This window comes from Pongo pygmaeus, chromosome 5 (assembly GCF_028885625.2).
Source record: "Pongo pygmaeus isolate AG05252 chromosome 5, NHGRI_mPonPyg2-v2.0_pri, whole genome shotgun sequence".
NCBI classification, from domain to species: Eukaryota; Metazoa; Chordata; class Mammalia; order Primates; family Hominidae; genus Pongo; species Pongo pygmaeus.
Genome location: NC_072378.2, coordinates 89,720,016 through 89,736,874, shown reverse-complemented (window position 1 = coordinate 89,736,874; position 16,859 = coordinate 89,720,016). Strand labels below are relative to the sequence as shown.

At 39.7% G+C, this 16,859-nt stretch overlaps 1 protein-coding gene across 4 annotated transcripts in view; it reads left to right on the top strand.

The window, feature by feature from the left end:
• Positions 1–16,859, top strand: part of BACH2 (BTB domain and CNC homolog 2) — a 368,045-nt gene that overhangs the window by 89,014 nt on the left and 262,172 nt on the right. For all 4 annotated transcript variants that reach the window (XM_063666431.1, XM_063666430.1, XM_063666432.1 and 1 more), the window contains one exon: positions 1,151–1,263. The gene's annotated coding sequence lies outside the window, so the exon portion shown is untranslated. The remainder of the gene's footprint in view (positions 1–1,150; positions 1,264–16,859) is intronic.

Genomic DNA, 16,859 nt, shown 5'->3' with positions numbered 1-16,859 from the left:
CTCCATGTCCTGGACTTAGCAGACATATCATTCTCCAGTGTAGACAAAGGCTGATTACTAAGAACTAAAGATGGTTATGGTAGGCTTGTGGGGTTATAAGTACCTTTTTCTTTTCCTGTTGAACATTTTCCATATTCTTAATATATTATAATTAAAAATAGTATATTTTTCATTTTTAAAAGTACTCAGTTCCAGTTAAACCTCCAATTCCATGTATTATGGGAAGGTGCAGATATATAAATCCTTCCTAGATGCAACTTAAAAAAATAACACACAAATTGAGTATCAGGAACCTTACAATATTTTGCTCTCCTCTCAGTTCCACCTGTAAACACCTTTCAGAGGAAAAGGCTACAAATCCATTTAAGTAACGGAAGTCATTTTTTAAATATTTTCCCCTAATATTTGACAAATTAACCTTGAAACTGGCCAGGTATGGTGGCTCACACCTGTAATCCCAGCACTTTGGAAGGCTAGGCAGGAGGATCACTTGAGCTTAGGAGTTTGAGACCAGCTTGGGCAACATGGCAAAACCCTGTCTCTACAAAAAATACAAAAATTAGCTGGACGTAATGGTGCATGCCTATAGCCCCAGCTGCTTGGAAGGCTGAGGTGGGAGGATCACTGTAGCCCAGAAGGTTGAGGCTGCAGTGAGCCGTGGTCATGCCACTGCACTCAAACCTGGGCAACAGAATGAGACAATATGCCAAAAAAAAAAAAAAAAGACAAAGAAGAACCCTGAAACTGTACAATGACCCTTTTACTCTAACATGTAATTCCTATGAATCAAAAACTTAATGTAAAGAATAAATAGCATGAATAAAAACATGGTGGACTCTTTTTCTATTTGGGGGGAATTGGACTGTTTAGTTCATTTGGCCTGTGGAAGACTGACCTCCTGAATTCCCTTATGGTACACTGCCTTTCTAGGAAATCTGTGAAAGTTCTAGCTGTGGAGGCCTGGCAGCCCCCATTTGCACTAGCTGCTTTTCAAGTGCTCAGTAATAGCCACATCTGACTAGTGGCTACCATGTTGGACAGTGTAGACTTGGATCATTGCCATCATGACAGCAAGTGCCACTGGACACAGCAGTGCTCTATGCCTTCCTGGGCACCAGCTGATGGATTTCTTCTTTGTTTATATTCACAGTGCAGCTGTCTGCTTCAGAAAGTGAGGGCTCCAGGAATGAGGAGAATCTTCAAGAGCTGCCTCGCATTGTGACATGTCTGATCCCTTGCTCCCATCCCTGCAGCATGAACAAGGTAAGAGGTACTTTGAGGAATCAGCACTTGTATTTCCTTTATGGTACCATGATTTTCTGGAATACATATGTCTTTGCATGATGTGAAGAGGTTGCTTCTCCTGCCAGAAGCATTTCAGAGTTGGAGAGTCGTGTGATCCCCCACAAGCAGGGTCACAGGTGCTGCTGGCTACTCTGGCTGTGTAGTCCTCTGGAGGTGTCATTTATACTTGCCAGGGGCCTCTGAGTGGCTGAAATACTGGGTTTTAGTATAACTGCCTTGGCATGAATATTGGAATATTGAGACTCTGAGGCTAGATTTCCTGGGACTAAATATCACTTTTTCGGGATACTAGTGTCAGTGACCCTAGGCAAGTGGCCTGACTTCTTGGTTCCCCAATTTCCCCATCTGTAAAATGCTGATAATAATGATACCTACCTGATAGGATTATTGCAAGGATGAAATGAGTTACCGCGTGTACCAGTGCTTAATATGGTACCTGTCCACATTACAAGCACTTGATACATATTTACTGCTGTTGTTTTTAATGTTGGGGACACTGTTATCCCTTAGACATAGTTCCAAGAGAGTGTAAGGTGCATCTTTTCCGTTTTGATTTATTCCCTGATTAAGTTGGTGAGTGGTGATTTATTACCAGATGGGCACTATGGGAATAAACGAAGAATACAACTTGAGATGCCTTCAGCATGTGCAGACTATCTTGGGTCAACATAGTGAGTGTGTTCTAGCAAGGTGTGTACCAGAAGCTCTGGAGGCACAGAAAAAGGAACATGCAACTCTGGGGAATCTGGGAAGGACAATGTAGAGGAGGTGACATTTGAGTAGGATCCTAGATGGGAAATGGTAATTTCCTGGACAGGGAAGGTGGGGCAAGGCATTCCAGGTAAAGGTATGTGTTTGGGCACAAAAGCATATGAGAAAGCCTGTTGTGCTCAGAGAACAGCAAAGAGTTTGGTATGGCTGGAGCAGGGTTTCTCAGCCTTGACACTTGGTATTTGGACCAGGTAATTCTTTGCAGTGAGAGACTGTCTTCTGAATTTCAGGATTTTTTGTAGCATCCCCTTCCCTTCACTCTAATTGTGACAACCAAAAATGTCCCCAGATTATTGCCCAATGTCCCATACGGGGACAGAATTACCCCTTGGTTGAAAACTACTGCGCTAGTGGAAGGTGGTCAGATATAAGCCCAGAGAAGGAGGCAAGGGCCAGATCCTATGAGCCACTGAAGGATTTAAAACAGGGGAGAGATGTTTCCCGAGGCCTACAAAAACAGGTGTGTTATTGCGGGCCTGTTATATGGATTGTAGTAGAGTTGGACAGCCCTGTTCAATGGTTTGGTTGTGAAAAGAGCATATGGAATCTCTAGACTTTAGAAAGCCCATTTCCCTGTTGAAATTCTTCTACTAAAGGACCGTCTTCCAGTGGTGACTTTTCTCATGGTCGTTTACTCAGCCTTCTCATGGGCAGGAAGGGCCCTGGGCAGCTTCAGGGGTTGGTAAAGCTGGAAAATCCCTCTGTGCACTTACCCTCTTTCCCTAGATGCAAGTTTTATGGGAGATTCTGGCCGCTTTATCCTATCTGAAGAGACCAGCAAAAAACAAGCAATTGTTTTTGAGAAGTTTTTGTTTGGCTGAGCTGAGCCAAAGAGAACGAAACCAGTGCTGAGTTTTCCCGCTGCAACCCCACCCCAGCTTAAACACTTGGCGTTAAGCCTCCTTTGAGAAGTGAGCTGTTGGAATACTGGAAAGTAGGCAGGTGTTCTGCCCCAGGTTCATGACTGGAGGTGGGGAGGAGGGGAGATCCATGGCTGCAAACCTTTTTTGGCTCCTAGTATTTGGAGTTTGGTGTATTGAAAAGCTAAGGCAACTCAGGAAATCTGTTATCAGCAAATGCAGTTTGCTGTGACAGCTCCGCCCTAAGTTTTTCCAGGTCAACCCAACATCTAATGTCATGGATTCACTCTCCACACACAGCTGGGAACCAGACTCCTCGGAAATGTCAAGTCTCAGTAGGTGTGTCTGTTGCTTGGGATATTATGTTCTGCCTGAGTGGCTCAGTACATGCTTTATTTTATATTGTTTTAATTGAAAGTAGTGATTAAGCATGATGTGTCACCTTCATAGGTCAGCATTTTTCTTATGGCTTTCTTGGCGTAAGACAAAGAATAGGTCACTCTCTGGAGAGGAAACAGCTCTTCTCAGCATAAATAAAACCAAAGAATCTCCTCCTCAATTATGGTGTTAGTTGGACTGCTAGAAATATTGTTGTGGGTGTGACTGATGTTCTAAGTGGATTTGTTCCTAGAAAGTTGGAGACATTCGAATTGTGCACTCTCCTCTTCCTCAGACACACACTGTAATGCTCTCCTTTCTTCCTAAATCCCAGCTCACTGACGGGGCACTTCAGTTAGGGAGGTGTCCGGATGGAGGGTGGCCCTGGCGTTCTAGGGTCCTTGTTATTCCTGTGAAGTGCCAGGGCGATGCTGATTGCAGTTAGACATTGACAGCTCTCTTTTGAATCCATCAGAGACCATCCCTCTAGAAAACACAGAATCCCCCAAATCCCGTGGCACAAAAGGATTAGCAGTTGGCCGCACTAATTTAACAGGACTACCCTGATACCTCATGAGTTGCTGTCCATCAGGTAGGGGCTTCATTTCTCGTATTCTTGAACTCCTATCTGTGCCAGGGTCTGAGGAAACACCAGAAAGGGGTGTACTTCGGGACTTTGGATAGCTAGCGTGTTGGTGTATCAGTGCTGGCTAAAGAGAGAAGCAGAGGACATCCCTGCGCATAAGGCCCATCATGAATCTGCTGTCATCCCTGAGGCCAGTCTACAGGGAATATGTCAGTGTACATGGAATATGATAACAGACTCATGGGTTTACACAGAGTAGACAGCCTCATATTTATTTATTCACCTTTTAAATATTGTAAGCAGGCATTAATGGTTGTAAATTCTGAGTCTTACATATTAAAGAAATTGTGGGGCACATATTTTCACAGGGTATGCATGCTCCCAAACCCTCACGCAGACTTGACCATCTTTCCAGTGTTCATACATTCTTTGCGGCTTCTTGCAAGAGCTGACTTTCCAATATTTATGTTGATCAAAAACTTCATAATTAGAATTTAACTCTTTTTTTTTTTTTGGAGAGAGAGAGAGAGAGAGGGTCTTGCTCTGTCACCCCAGGCTGGAGTGCTCAACCTCCCGGACTCAAGCAATCCTCCCAGCTCAGCCTCCTGAGTAGCTGGGACTACAGGTGTGTGCCACCATACCTGGCTAATTTTTGTATTTTTTGTAGAGATGGGGTTTCACCATGTTACCCAGGCTGGTCTGGAACCCCTGGACTCAAGCAATCCTCCCATCTCAACCTCCCAAAATCCTGGGATTACAGGTATGAACCACCACACCTGGCCAAAATTTAACTTTTAAATTCTGTCAAAAGTATTTCTACTACTTTCTTGGTTATTTTCTTGCTAATATGTATAAATATATATTACATATAGTGTATTTGCCAGTAAGAAAAACCAACATTTCTGGTTTATCTGTGTTACTGCTGCATTATCATGCTATAGAGAAAGGATTTCAGTGTGTCTCTTAAAAGCCATAGCCAAATGGGAAGCCAATTGAACAGGATTCTGTAGAGGCAAATTGTGCAGGATGATGTACGTTCAGTGCATACTGACCACTGTGTACATTCACAGAAAACACACTAGCAAGAAAAGTGTTGTTCTCCTCTTGAAAGATCTTTCCTTCTTAGTAGCAACCTTGGGATTATGATCCTTTACTCTTCTCCCTCATGGTCATTGTTTTTTATGAAGGCATGTCACATGCTGTTCTGTGCTTTAAATTTATGAGGACACTCCATCTGATTGAAAAATAATTGATTTTTTCCATTATTGTACAAAATGACCCTCTCTCTTCCCCCATCGTGAAAAAGGATCTTCTTGAGAACTGTTTCTTCCTTGTTGTGTTCAGATCAAGCCGGATCTGATTTTTATTGTTTTGGACAAATGCCAAAGCATCCAAATGAAGTAGAGTAGTGCCCCTTGTCTCTTTTAGTGGGTGGATGCCACTGTTTTGCTTAATGACCTGCCCAGCAGAATTTTTTTTTCTCTGAATATTTTCCAGTATCAGCACCACATCCTACTGTCCCAGGACTGAGGCAGTTTCACGTTTACACGCAGATCAATATCTCTACAGTCAACTAAAAAGTAAAACTGAAATTTAGTTTCTACCTTCATTTGGAGTTTTTCTTTCATTGCACCTCCTTCATATGAAGCTGTGAAGTCCAGACTTTATTATCCCTGCCTCGCTCACTCCAAACCTGACATATACAGAGCTCTAGTTGGTAAAATATCAGCTTCAACACATATTTGTCAAGTGCATACTATGTGCCATGCACTGTGCTTGCAAGAAATACATTATGAACGTAACAAAGGTATTTTCTATCTAAGACAGCTGCTGTTCTGGCAAAGGTAAGAAGAGTCACCACACCCACTGGTTTAATATTTTAACATAAACCTAATGTGAACACTTTTTTCATTTTAAACTTCTTAAAGAGCAAGTTAACAGAGCTACTGGAGGTAGTGTAAGGAATTGGTGAATAATAAACATAAAAGATCTCTCTCCTTTCCAGGACACCCTCAATGGTTTGTTTCACCAAATGTCCAATCTATATTTAATAAGCCTCAACAGTCATTTTTCTGAAGGCATTGGCCAGGTCCTCCTTGTGGCAGACTTTGAAGAGCTATTGCAAGGTTTAAACTAGTGACATGGAAGAAAATACAACTAAAAATTAAATCATCTTAGAATAAAGAAGGCCTTATTAATTTCTAGTGTCAGAAATTATCAAGGAAGAGAATGTACTTAGCTATGTAACACCTCAGAACTTCTTTCAATCAAAAGACATTCTGAACTATTCTGAAAGATAAAAGACAAGCTGGGGCAGTATTTACCCATGTATGAGAAAGAGTTATTAAGCGTTCTTACAAATTAATATAGATTTATAACATAAAGATAATTACACTAATAGAAAATGGGCCAAGAACAGAAAGGTAAGACCAACAAAGAAAGAAATATGATCAACAAAATAGAAGAAAAATGTTCAACCTCAACAGCAATCAAAGAAATGCAAATTAAAATGATGAGATAGTATTTTTCACCTATACAATTGACGAAGATTTATAACATTTACCCAGTGAAGCTGGGAGTAGGGAACATCAGGCTCTCTCATACACAGTTAGTGAAAGAACACCTTTCTTAATGGGACTTAAATAAGGTATATCAACGCCTAAAAAATTGACACACCTTTTGTCCCGGAATTCCCATTTTCTAGAACATTAACTCAAAGAGAACCGCCATGGATGTGTTCAAAAGTTTAGCTAAGATGTTCATCACAATATTCTTAAAATAGTAATTTTTGAAGGTAATAACCATGGTACAGCCATATAATAAAAATGCCAAGGAGGGATTGAGGAATGCTGAGTGACATAAAAAGATGTTCTAAATAAATTGCAAAGAAGACAAGTTATATAACAGCATGTGCAGTCTAATCATTATTTCATTTTTTTAAAAAAGGTACAGTATGCACACAGAATAAAGATTGCTTATACACATCAACATATTATGAGCATTATCTTTATTTTGCTTGTATGTTCTAGATTTTCTTAAGCAATGTGCATTTCTTTTATACTAAAAATATTTGAACTTCACTGCATTTTTAAAATATGCATGATAAAAAGACCGGAAGGCTATTGCCCAGAATGTTGACCGTGGCTTTCCCAGAGGGTGGAAACATAGGACACATTTCTTTTTCAAAAAACACTTTTTGGTATTTTCAGCTTTTCTACAATATTTGTGTATTTCATTAACAAGCAAATGAGAAACCAAACATTTAAAAAGTAAGTACTATTTTAGCTGTTTTGCATTTGAGGTGCAAATGAATGAAGATATTTAGTGAGCAGATAGAAAACAGAGAGTGGTCAAAACAGAGGTTTGGACCTAGGGTCATTCTGCTTGGCATATTACCAGGAAAGATCATTTTAATATACTAATGGTTTGGGGGCAGTAGTGAGTAGAGAAATGCTCTAGAAAAAGATGCCATCGTTTGATTCAGTGGCTTAATTTTTAAAAATGAACAGTACATCCTCTTACTCGGTACTGTGCCATTTCTTCATTTACGTGTTCAAAGACACTGCCGATGTGTACAAGTTTGAACTAGACCAGTGGTTCCCAAACGATGGTTTGGGGACCCTTGGGAGGGACACCCTTAGACCCTTTCAGGCTGTCTGCCTGCAAGATAAAAGCCATTTTTATAATAATACTAAGATACGATTTACCTTTTTCACCCTTTCTCTCTTGACTGTACACAACGGTGTTTCAAGAGACTGACATGCAATGACATCACTTCTGGGATGTGTGCCTGTGTCTTCATGTTCCAAAACTTTCTTGGGTTTAACCTGTGGTATGGTAAACACTGGTAGAAACAACTCACATAAACAAAAGCTCTTTAGGGTCTGCGATCATTTGTGAGCCTGTAAAAGGGCCGTGAGATGAGTTTGAGAACCACTGAGTTAGACTGTGCCTATGTCTTATATGTGGCAGGCTTTCCTCTAACAAGAATCTGGACCCTCAGTCCTGGTCAGTGAGTGCCCTTGGACGTTGTAGCACTTCTATTCTCACTTTCTACATTTTTAAGGAACAATTTCCCTTAGCTCTTCAAAAAAACTTCATTTTTATAGAGTTTGTGAAGCCAAAAAGAAACATTGCTGGCACCAGGCCACTGTAGCCCCTCTGTTACGTGTACGTTGAGTCCTGTCGAATGTGAGGTGCATGGAAATGTTAAAGGCCAAGTTAGACCTCCAGACTCTGTCTCCACCTGCCTTGTACTGGGAAATTCAGTGAAGTTTCAGGAAGAAAATAGCACTATAACTCCCTTCTGAGAGGTCTGGAAGTGCAAATTTAAAATACAACTTACCATGTAATTGAGTAGAGGGTCGATTTGGCATGAAAGAGAGAGAAGACAAATTTAAAAGAATTAACTGAATATGTTTACGCTCATTTGCCTTTAAAATATGTGCATGCATATAATGTGTGTGTGTGTTTGTGTAAATATGTATGAAACATATACATTCCAGAGGATTGCTTCCTAAGTTAGGTAGACTTCTCTTTGTACACAGTCATCTTGACTATGGAGCTATGGTAATGCCTCGATATCAGTCCCATCTCTTCTCCTCCTTTCTGCCTATCCAGAAACACATTTCCGTTGTTCTCTCTTTGTGTGCATGGCTCACCACCAAATCTCAGAGCAGTGTGTGGTGAAGCACTGGCTGGTGCCTACTTCTCCGAGAAGCAGTCTGTATTAGCTTGTTCTCACACTGCTTATAAAGACATACCTAAGACTGGGTAATTTATAAAGAAAAAGAGGTTTAATGGACTCACAGTTACATGGCTGGGGAGGCCTCACAATCATGGTGGAAGGTGAGGAGTGAAGTCGAAGTCACATCTTGCATGGCAGCAGGCAAGAGAGAGCTTGTGCAGGGGAACTCCCCTTTATAAAACCATCAGATCTCATGAGACTTATTCACTGTCACAAGAACAGCATGGGAAGGACCCACCCCCATGATTCAGTTACCAGTTACCTCCTACCAGGTCCCTCCTACGATATGTGGGAATTAGGGGAGCTACAGTTTGAAATTTGGGTGGGAACACAGCCAAACCATATCATAGTCTTCATGTTCCAGGGCTTATGCTGAAAATCTGAACCTTTTTATACAGAGAGTTTGAGCATCTGACGAATGATTGTGTTGGAGCACCTCAAAGTGAGCTCTAGCTCTGAGACTCTGTGCACCCACTACCGTGTTATATGGACATGGCAATGCCTTGTCTTGAGGGAAGGAGTCATGTGGCCTGACTTAACATCTCCTGATAATGTCAGAAAAGATGAAGGAGAGTCTGAACAGGTAGGAGGTAAGTTAAGTCTTCAGAATAGAAAAGCTGAACTTTGTGTTTGTGTTAAGACCCTATAGGCCCCAGAAAAGAAAGGATCTGTTTTGACATGACTGTAATATAATTTCAAGTCTGAGAGGCGTAGCTGTGAATCATGATAACTTCTTTGAAATATGGCTACAGCTACTGACCATCTGTCAGGTTCTAACTGAGGTCAGAGGAGAGTCGGTGGACGAGTGGCAGGCAGCTGAAAGACCAGTCAAGGAATCATGGGGCATTTCAACATGGCTTTATTCTCTGGGCACAAGGGAGCCGTGGGTGCAAGCAAGCCATGGGCACAAGCAAGCCATGGGTGCAAGCCTGGGGACGAGCCACGGGTGCAAGCCGTTATGTACAGCGTTAGCAGGGTAATTATACCTTTTACAGACAATAGTGGCTCCAAGTCAAGCATGAGCGCACATGAGTGGTTACTTAATGCACCTCACATGGCATGGTTACATAACAGGCGGAGCTGTGTGCCTGCACTCCAAACTCACTGAGTCATGCTGGACTAGATGTCTGCCTCAGCCTATTCTTGACCACAGCTCATCCATTTTCCTTACACCATCAAACAGGTTTCATTTGTAGGAAAGCACATATTCAGTCCCACTTCATTCTTGTTGCTGGTACTTTCACACACATTGTGATTATTGGTTTTGGAATTTTGTTCATCCTCATTTTTTGAGGATTTAAAGAGGAGTGCCTAGTATTTTCTTAATTAAAACAGGCTTTGCTTCTCTGCACCCCCTGCCCCAAACCAATGGACTGCCCTGGGCCATCCTTCATCAGGAGTTTTAATTGCATGTTGACTGAACTGGTAGGTTCTTGTCCTACATCATCATGTTGGACTAAGCCCACAACAGCCATGCAGCCTCAGTAAAGAGGCCCTTTGGATACTCAAAGTGTGCTGCTGCCTTTTTCTTTGTGACTGGTGATGGCTGGGTTCCTACAACAACGTCCAGGGGATTCTGACCTTTATGAATCAGGCAGACGAATGCTTCTGTCTTCTTTCTCCAAGTCCTCGACTCTGCCCTTTTTCTCTCAATTAGTAGGCCTTAATAGATACAATTAAGCGAATTCTACTTAGTTAATTGGTGATTGGAAACATGATTATTTAGGTACTTAATCTGTGGTTTGTCCATCTTTAGAATATTAACAATTGATTTTTGCCTGATTTTACAAGGGTATCATCTCAGTGGGATTGCTGTGTATGAAAGGAAATTTATAATGGAATGATTGCTTCCAATCCAGCTTATTAATTTAAGTACCTAATACTTTAGATTGACTTTATTTTCCCTTCATTTTTGTGATACAGAGGGCTTATAAAGTATAGCTGTTTGCTGGTATTCTTCCCAGCTTCCTATTGTCCTTTGTCTTCGTAAAATAAGCCTAGCAGTATTTTCTGTATTTTCAGAGAATCTTGTGCTTTTGAATATATGTACATCATTGGCTTTGTTTTTAAAAAAACTTCATACTGTATGATAAAATTAATGTAATAGAAAAAAAGGTAGAGATGCCTATTTAAAATAAATAAATACATAATTTGCAGAAACTCCTCAGTTACTGTTCAGAAGACACATATTTCTAGTCCAGTAGACATCTAGTAAATGATGTTTACTTTTAAATGCAAAGATTTGATTTGACTAATCATAGTTTATATGTTCTTCTGGTTTATTTGGTTTTCTTTCCTATTTTTTTAATGGAATAGTTTTGTAATTTCTTACCACTCTCAAACTTTAATAAAGTGGCATTATCTTGAGGCTAGTTTCAGTTAAATATAAATATAAGCAATTAATTAAGATAACCAACCCTAACCAGAGAGATAAAGTATCATCACGTGTCATAGTGATCAAGGAGCACCTGTTAATTAGAACTGTAGGAAAACTGCAACCAATCATGAAAAAAAAGTAGTGGGTGAAATTAACAATGTCTACGTTTCTTGTTATTTCTTAAATCCAACCCATAAACAATTTGCTGTGACAGCTCTAGGCTGGGATTATGGCATTTGGGATGAGGTCTGATTATAGCTAAAAATAGACACGTGTATTGAAGATAAGAAAAGGAATATTAAACAATTGAAATTTTGTGAAGGACTGATGCGGTTTCATTGTAATAATTTCCCCAAAGGCACATTAGTAATGCTGCTAAATACAGACTTTAATAGACTTTAATAATGTGTACTTTAGAGGCCTGATACACAAAGGAATAATGTATAAAACATTCATTATGAAAAATTGCTACCTTTTTTATTTAATAAGAAATCTGTTGAAACAAAACCTATGGCATTGTGTTCTTGGCTATTAGCAGGCCGAAGAATAATTGCTACCCTCTTTTACATTTTTTCACCTATTCTAATCAAGTTGCAATCATATTTTCTTATTTGTTCCATGAATGAAATGGAGATTAAAAAAAAAAAAAGTGCTTGCATTGAATGGACCCTGGTTCAAATTGTGGCTCATTCTCTCGCTACCTTCGTGATCTTGGGCAAGTTGCCTAACGTCAAACTCCGTTTCTTTATTTGCAAACTGAGGATTGTTCTACCTATCTAACAAGGTAGGAATAAGTTAAATGTTGACACAGTGGAGTCCCTATGTAACAGACACTCAGCAAATGCTTTCTGTTATGATTACTTTCTATATCTCTTTCTCTTTATATTGCTTGTTTCTTTGAAGGACTGTAGTGGAGGAGCTGGAAGGGGGTTGAGAGTAGGAAAAAGCAATTAAAAAGATACCTTAAGCTGCTCTGTAGCCAAGCCTTGCACTGGATTTCAATTTGATTTTAATGTGCTGCTGCTGAGAGCCATGCTGTTGAAAAAGAGAGAAGAGTAAGAAGCAGATGCTCTTAGAAGAACAGTGGGGCATTTATCTCTTTTAATGAGATAACATCATTAGAGTGACAAAGTGCAGCGAATCAATACTCGAAATGGACTGGCGCTATCTTCCCAAAGTGTGCTGATCGTTACACTTCACAGCCTTAGAATCCGCTGAATCACGAATTCTGTCTTATCTGTTATTAGAGCCGCTGGCTTTGATCTCGCAGAATAGATCCACACCTTAGGGATCTCCAGAGGAACAGGAAAACAGACTAATAGGATAAATGAGAAAAATCCAAGGTGATTTATAAACTGCCTGTAATCAAGGAACCTCAGAGAAAGGTGGTTGGGCTTGTTTTTTCCTTGGACTTCTTTAAATGGCTACTCATAACTGCCTTCCCCTCCACCTGCTCTCCTTGCTCTCTGTCTGCTTCTTGGTGTAATGTCAGAAACGCTAATCATGTCAGACTGTGACACTGACAGCCCTGACATTCACAACAAAGAGACAAGAAGGAGAGAGAGGAAAAGAGATGGGGGAGGGGGGAAGTGAGGAAAAGCAGCAGGAGAAGCATTTTTTTATTGCACATAAAATCCATAGCTGCAGAATCACCCACATCTGGACATATCATATCCAAGGAAAATCAAGGCACAAGGTGAATTCCAATAGAGATTGAAACTGAGCTGGGGATTTTCCCCTCTTCTTTTAGATTTCATTGTGTAGTTTATATTAGAATTACTGTGACTATGATTTCTTCTCATCAAGAAAAAGGGCATTTACATTTATTTTTCCTTTTTCTTTACTACAGTTTTTCTCTTCGAAACAAAGCAAAGTTAAACACAGATCTTAGCAGGAAGTGTGTGCTGTCAGAGGTTTTCCAATTTATTACCAGATTCCCATAGTTTAATCTGAACAATAGCCAGTTCAGGAAAGAAGTCATGGGTGAGGGATGTTTTCTGACTATGGCAAGGCTGAATGTCATGACAAAGCTGTTCAGTGTCATCCTCAGGCCGCCTTACCCTTGGCTTCTGCGGCACCTGCTTAATGCTGCGGGATGCAGAAAATGCTGATGTTACCTGTTCCCTAACAGTTGGGAGTGGGCTTCCAAATACCTTTGAGACTTCTGTTTCTCTCAGGCACTTTCTCCATTTGGAATAATGCTGGTGAGTGGTCTGCAATCTCTGTCTTGGATCAGTCATGACCTGAAAATCGGCTGCCACATCTCACATGTGTTTTGAATCCAGATGCTGTGATCTAAATTGAGCTCTGAGCTCAGGCTGAATCATCCTCGCTTTTCTATAAACATGAGAAGCCAGCTGCCAGCTCGGCTTTTGAGGTATTTTGAACTATAACTCTAAGTCTTACCGAAGATAGTTATCATTTCATTTTTTCTTCATGTCAGAAAAAAAATCAAAAATGGAAAATGGTTTCCAGTATTTATTCCGTATTAGTTACCCTGTCATAAAAGAGGGTACATTTTTTGTCCATATTCGAACAGAAGGTATTCTGTACCTAGTGACTTCTTTTCAGATTGATTATAAAAATATTGAGAACTTTGGAAAAGGCTGAGAACTCATTTCACAGTGTTCTCATCTTTAGTACCCAAGTAAAATTTTACATACTTGGGCTACTTGATAGAAATGCTCCACTTAATTTCAAAAAAAAAAATTAAGTGGATTATATGGCGTAATTGAAGTTCCAGCAACTTTGACATTGTGACTTGTTTAATATTCTTGAGGAAATTCTACTTCTATTGGCAGAAGAGAGTAAATTTATACCCTATGGAGGATTTGAGAGAATTTACCCCAAAATATGTTCCTGTAAATTCAAATTTTCTTTGAAGTGTTTTTAATCCTAAAATTTTACATGGATTGTTCCCTGTGATATGTGATAGGTCCATGTTTGCTTTCATGTAAAATAATTTAAAATTACTTGCCACTTAAATTAATTAGGTCCTATAGTAGGTAATGACAGCTGGTATAACAGATAAGCCCTCAAAATTGAATGGTTTGACACAACTAGTTTCCTTTCTTGCTCAGCTCTCAGCCTGGTGGAAGTATTTCTGATCAGTGAAGTGCTTTTATTGAGAGGTGATTCAGGAATCCTGAACTCAGGTGCCTTCCGTCTTCTGGCCTCACCATCTATTTCGTCTGCTCAGGCTGCTGTAACAGAGTACCAAAGACTGGGTGGCTTAAACAACAGAAATGTGTGGTCACACAGTTCTGCAGACTAGGAGTCCAAGATCATGGTATCAGCAGGGCTGGTTTCTTCTGCGGACTGTGAGGCAAGGGTCTATTCCAGGCCTTGCTCCTTGGCTTGTAGATGGTCACCTTTTCCCGAGTCTCTTCACATCATCTTCCCTCTTTTCCTGTGTGTATCCAAATTTTCCCTTTTTATAAGGACACCAGTCATATTGGATTAGGGGCACACTCTATTCCAGTATGACCTCATCTTAACTAATTACATCTGTAATGGTCCTGTTTTCAAATAAGGTCACTTTCGGAGGTACTGGGGGTTAGGACTTCACCATTTGAATTTTGAGGGGACATAATTCATCCTGTAACACCATCTTGCAATTGTCTGCACCTCACTTCTTAATCACAGTCGCCTTGAAGTAAAGCACCATCTTTTCTCATATTCCTTTGTTGAGCACTAGTCACGTGGCTGCACCTGGAGGTGAGGTGGCCTGGGAAACGTAGTCCCGTGCTGAATAGTGATTGTGCTAGATGGCCGCATGCACACACAGGAGCCACCCCATCTTTCTCAGAATGTGTATCAAACTCTCCTGTATCTTCCAGTGCTTCTGAGCACACCTGTCGGAGAGCTCTCAAAAAAGTAATCAGTGTTCAAGTTTGAGAATCCTATTCTAGCATGGCTAGGAATGCTTTTCAGTTAACACCCCAAGGATTTATGTGTAAGTGAGTGCCTAAGGTTGCTTACTGTTTTGTTTTCTTAAGAATCTATTACATTCTCAAGGGAATTTTACTTACACTAGGGTTAATCACTTTTTCTTCTTATGAAACTAGTGAAATCCAAATGAATGAAGTTTAACTCTTAGCCAAAAACTTAGCTTGTGGTTAGAGTGATTTTCTACAGTACAGTAACTTTTTTTGTTACATGTTCTACTATTGATGAAAAATGATATATTTCCAAGAGGGAGAAAAGGATGTTGTGAGTGCAGAAGACGATTATATAACCTGCTTTGCTTATCTCAAATGGCTAGACTTTAGTATTTAATTAAAGAAGTCTTGCCTCTCCTCTCAAGTTAGTCATTATTTTGAAGGTTGAACGTGGGTTTTATAAGTGACTAATTGCTTTGTATGTTCCTTTTCAATTACAATAAGAAGTCATGAATTCTCTACATTTAGAACTGCTAAAAATTATTTAGATTTACATGTTGAATAGGTTTATTCTTTAAAAAAAAAAAAGGGGGAATCGAGAAAAAATTTCCACTGTAAATTTTTGGATTCTCCAAGGAATTTGTAAGAAATCTCCCATGAAAAAGAGAGTGATAGCAATTTGAAAAGGATAAGTAGATGCAGTCTGAAATCTCAGTAGGTAGTGTGAAAGCACATTAATACTGAACCATAATATGTGATGTAATATTTTAGTCATTAAGAAACCACTATATTGCTGTCTTATTGTTCTGTTACTTTAAAACACAGTTTTTATCTAAAGACTTAAAATCCACCAGTGGTACTGTAAATTTCCTTTTGGTCAAAAAACTGACAGTGGTACTGTAGCAAAGCTAGTCATTTGAACAGTGGCCTTTTCATTTATAATGGTTATAGTTTTTAATATGTCAAAATCTTAGCAAGTATTCGAGTCATTTTAAGAATGAATTAAATCCTCATTCATTTTGATGTTATGAATTCAGATTTTAGAGAAGGGTCTAGGATGAAGTTTGTCCTTTGTAGATATTTGATAAATAATCATTATTTTAAGTATTACCATTTTATGGAATCCCTAATGTTTGCCAGATACTGCATTAGCCTCTTTACAATAGACTATATTATTGCTAATTTTCACATCCAATTTGCACAGTAGTTGGTATTATTCCCACTTTACAGATGGGGAAACGCAGAGACCCTTAAGTAATGAGCCCAATAATCACGTGTCTAGATAAAGCAGATCCAATATTTGAATTTGGATCTTAGTGACTCCAAAATCCATGCACGTTTCCATTCCGTCACATTGGAATCTCCTAAGCATATTTGTTGAATTGAATTCGAAATATGTCGAGTAAATTTGCAATGAACTAAACACAAATGCAAAATCCCAGAATGAATGTTTTAGTTCTTAAAAGAATGAGCCATTTGCAAGTGTACGGATGAATGCAGTAGTCGAAAATTTGTTCCATCTAATCATTAAAGCAAGTCTCTAGGACTTTTACTCGATAACACTTTAGTAGACTGCCACTTCCTTAAATATATGAGCAGTCTTTGATTCAGAATACTTCTTAAATATCCATTATGTGACCAAATTAGAGTTCTTTAGAACTCTTACAGTTCCTTAAAACTGGTTTCTACTTCACACTCTCACACTTGCCCTCCTTTCTGAATGTGGCCAGGTTATGCAGGTCTTACTGATTTACAGAAGCAAACACAGGAAAAGGTAGCCTTAAGTCACGGATGGGCCTGGCCTGAAGGCAAGATGAAGAAAACCAGTGAGAAGCTCAGCCAGAAACCTAAAATGAGAGAAAGCTCTCCTCTTGAAACACTTCACCTTTTCTCCTTTCCTAGCAAAATGATAGGCCTGATTTGTGATGGTTCAGAGTTGCTATCTGCATCATTT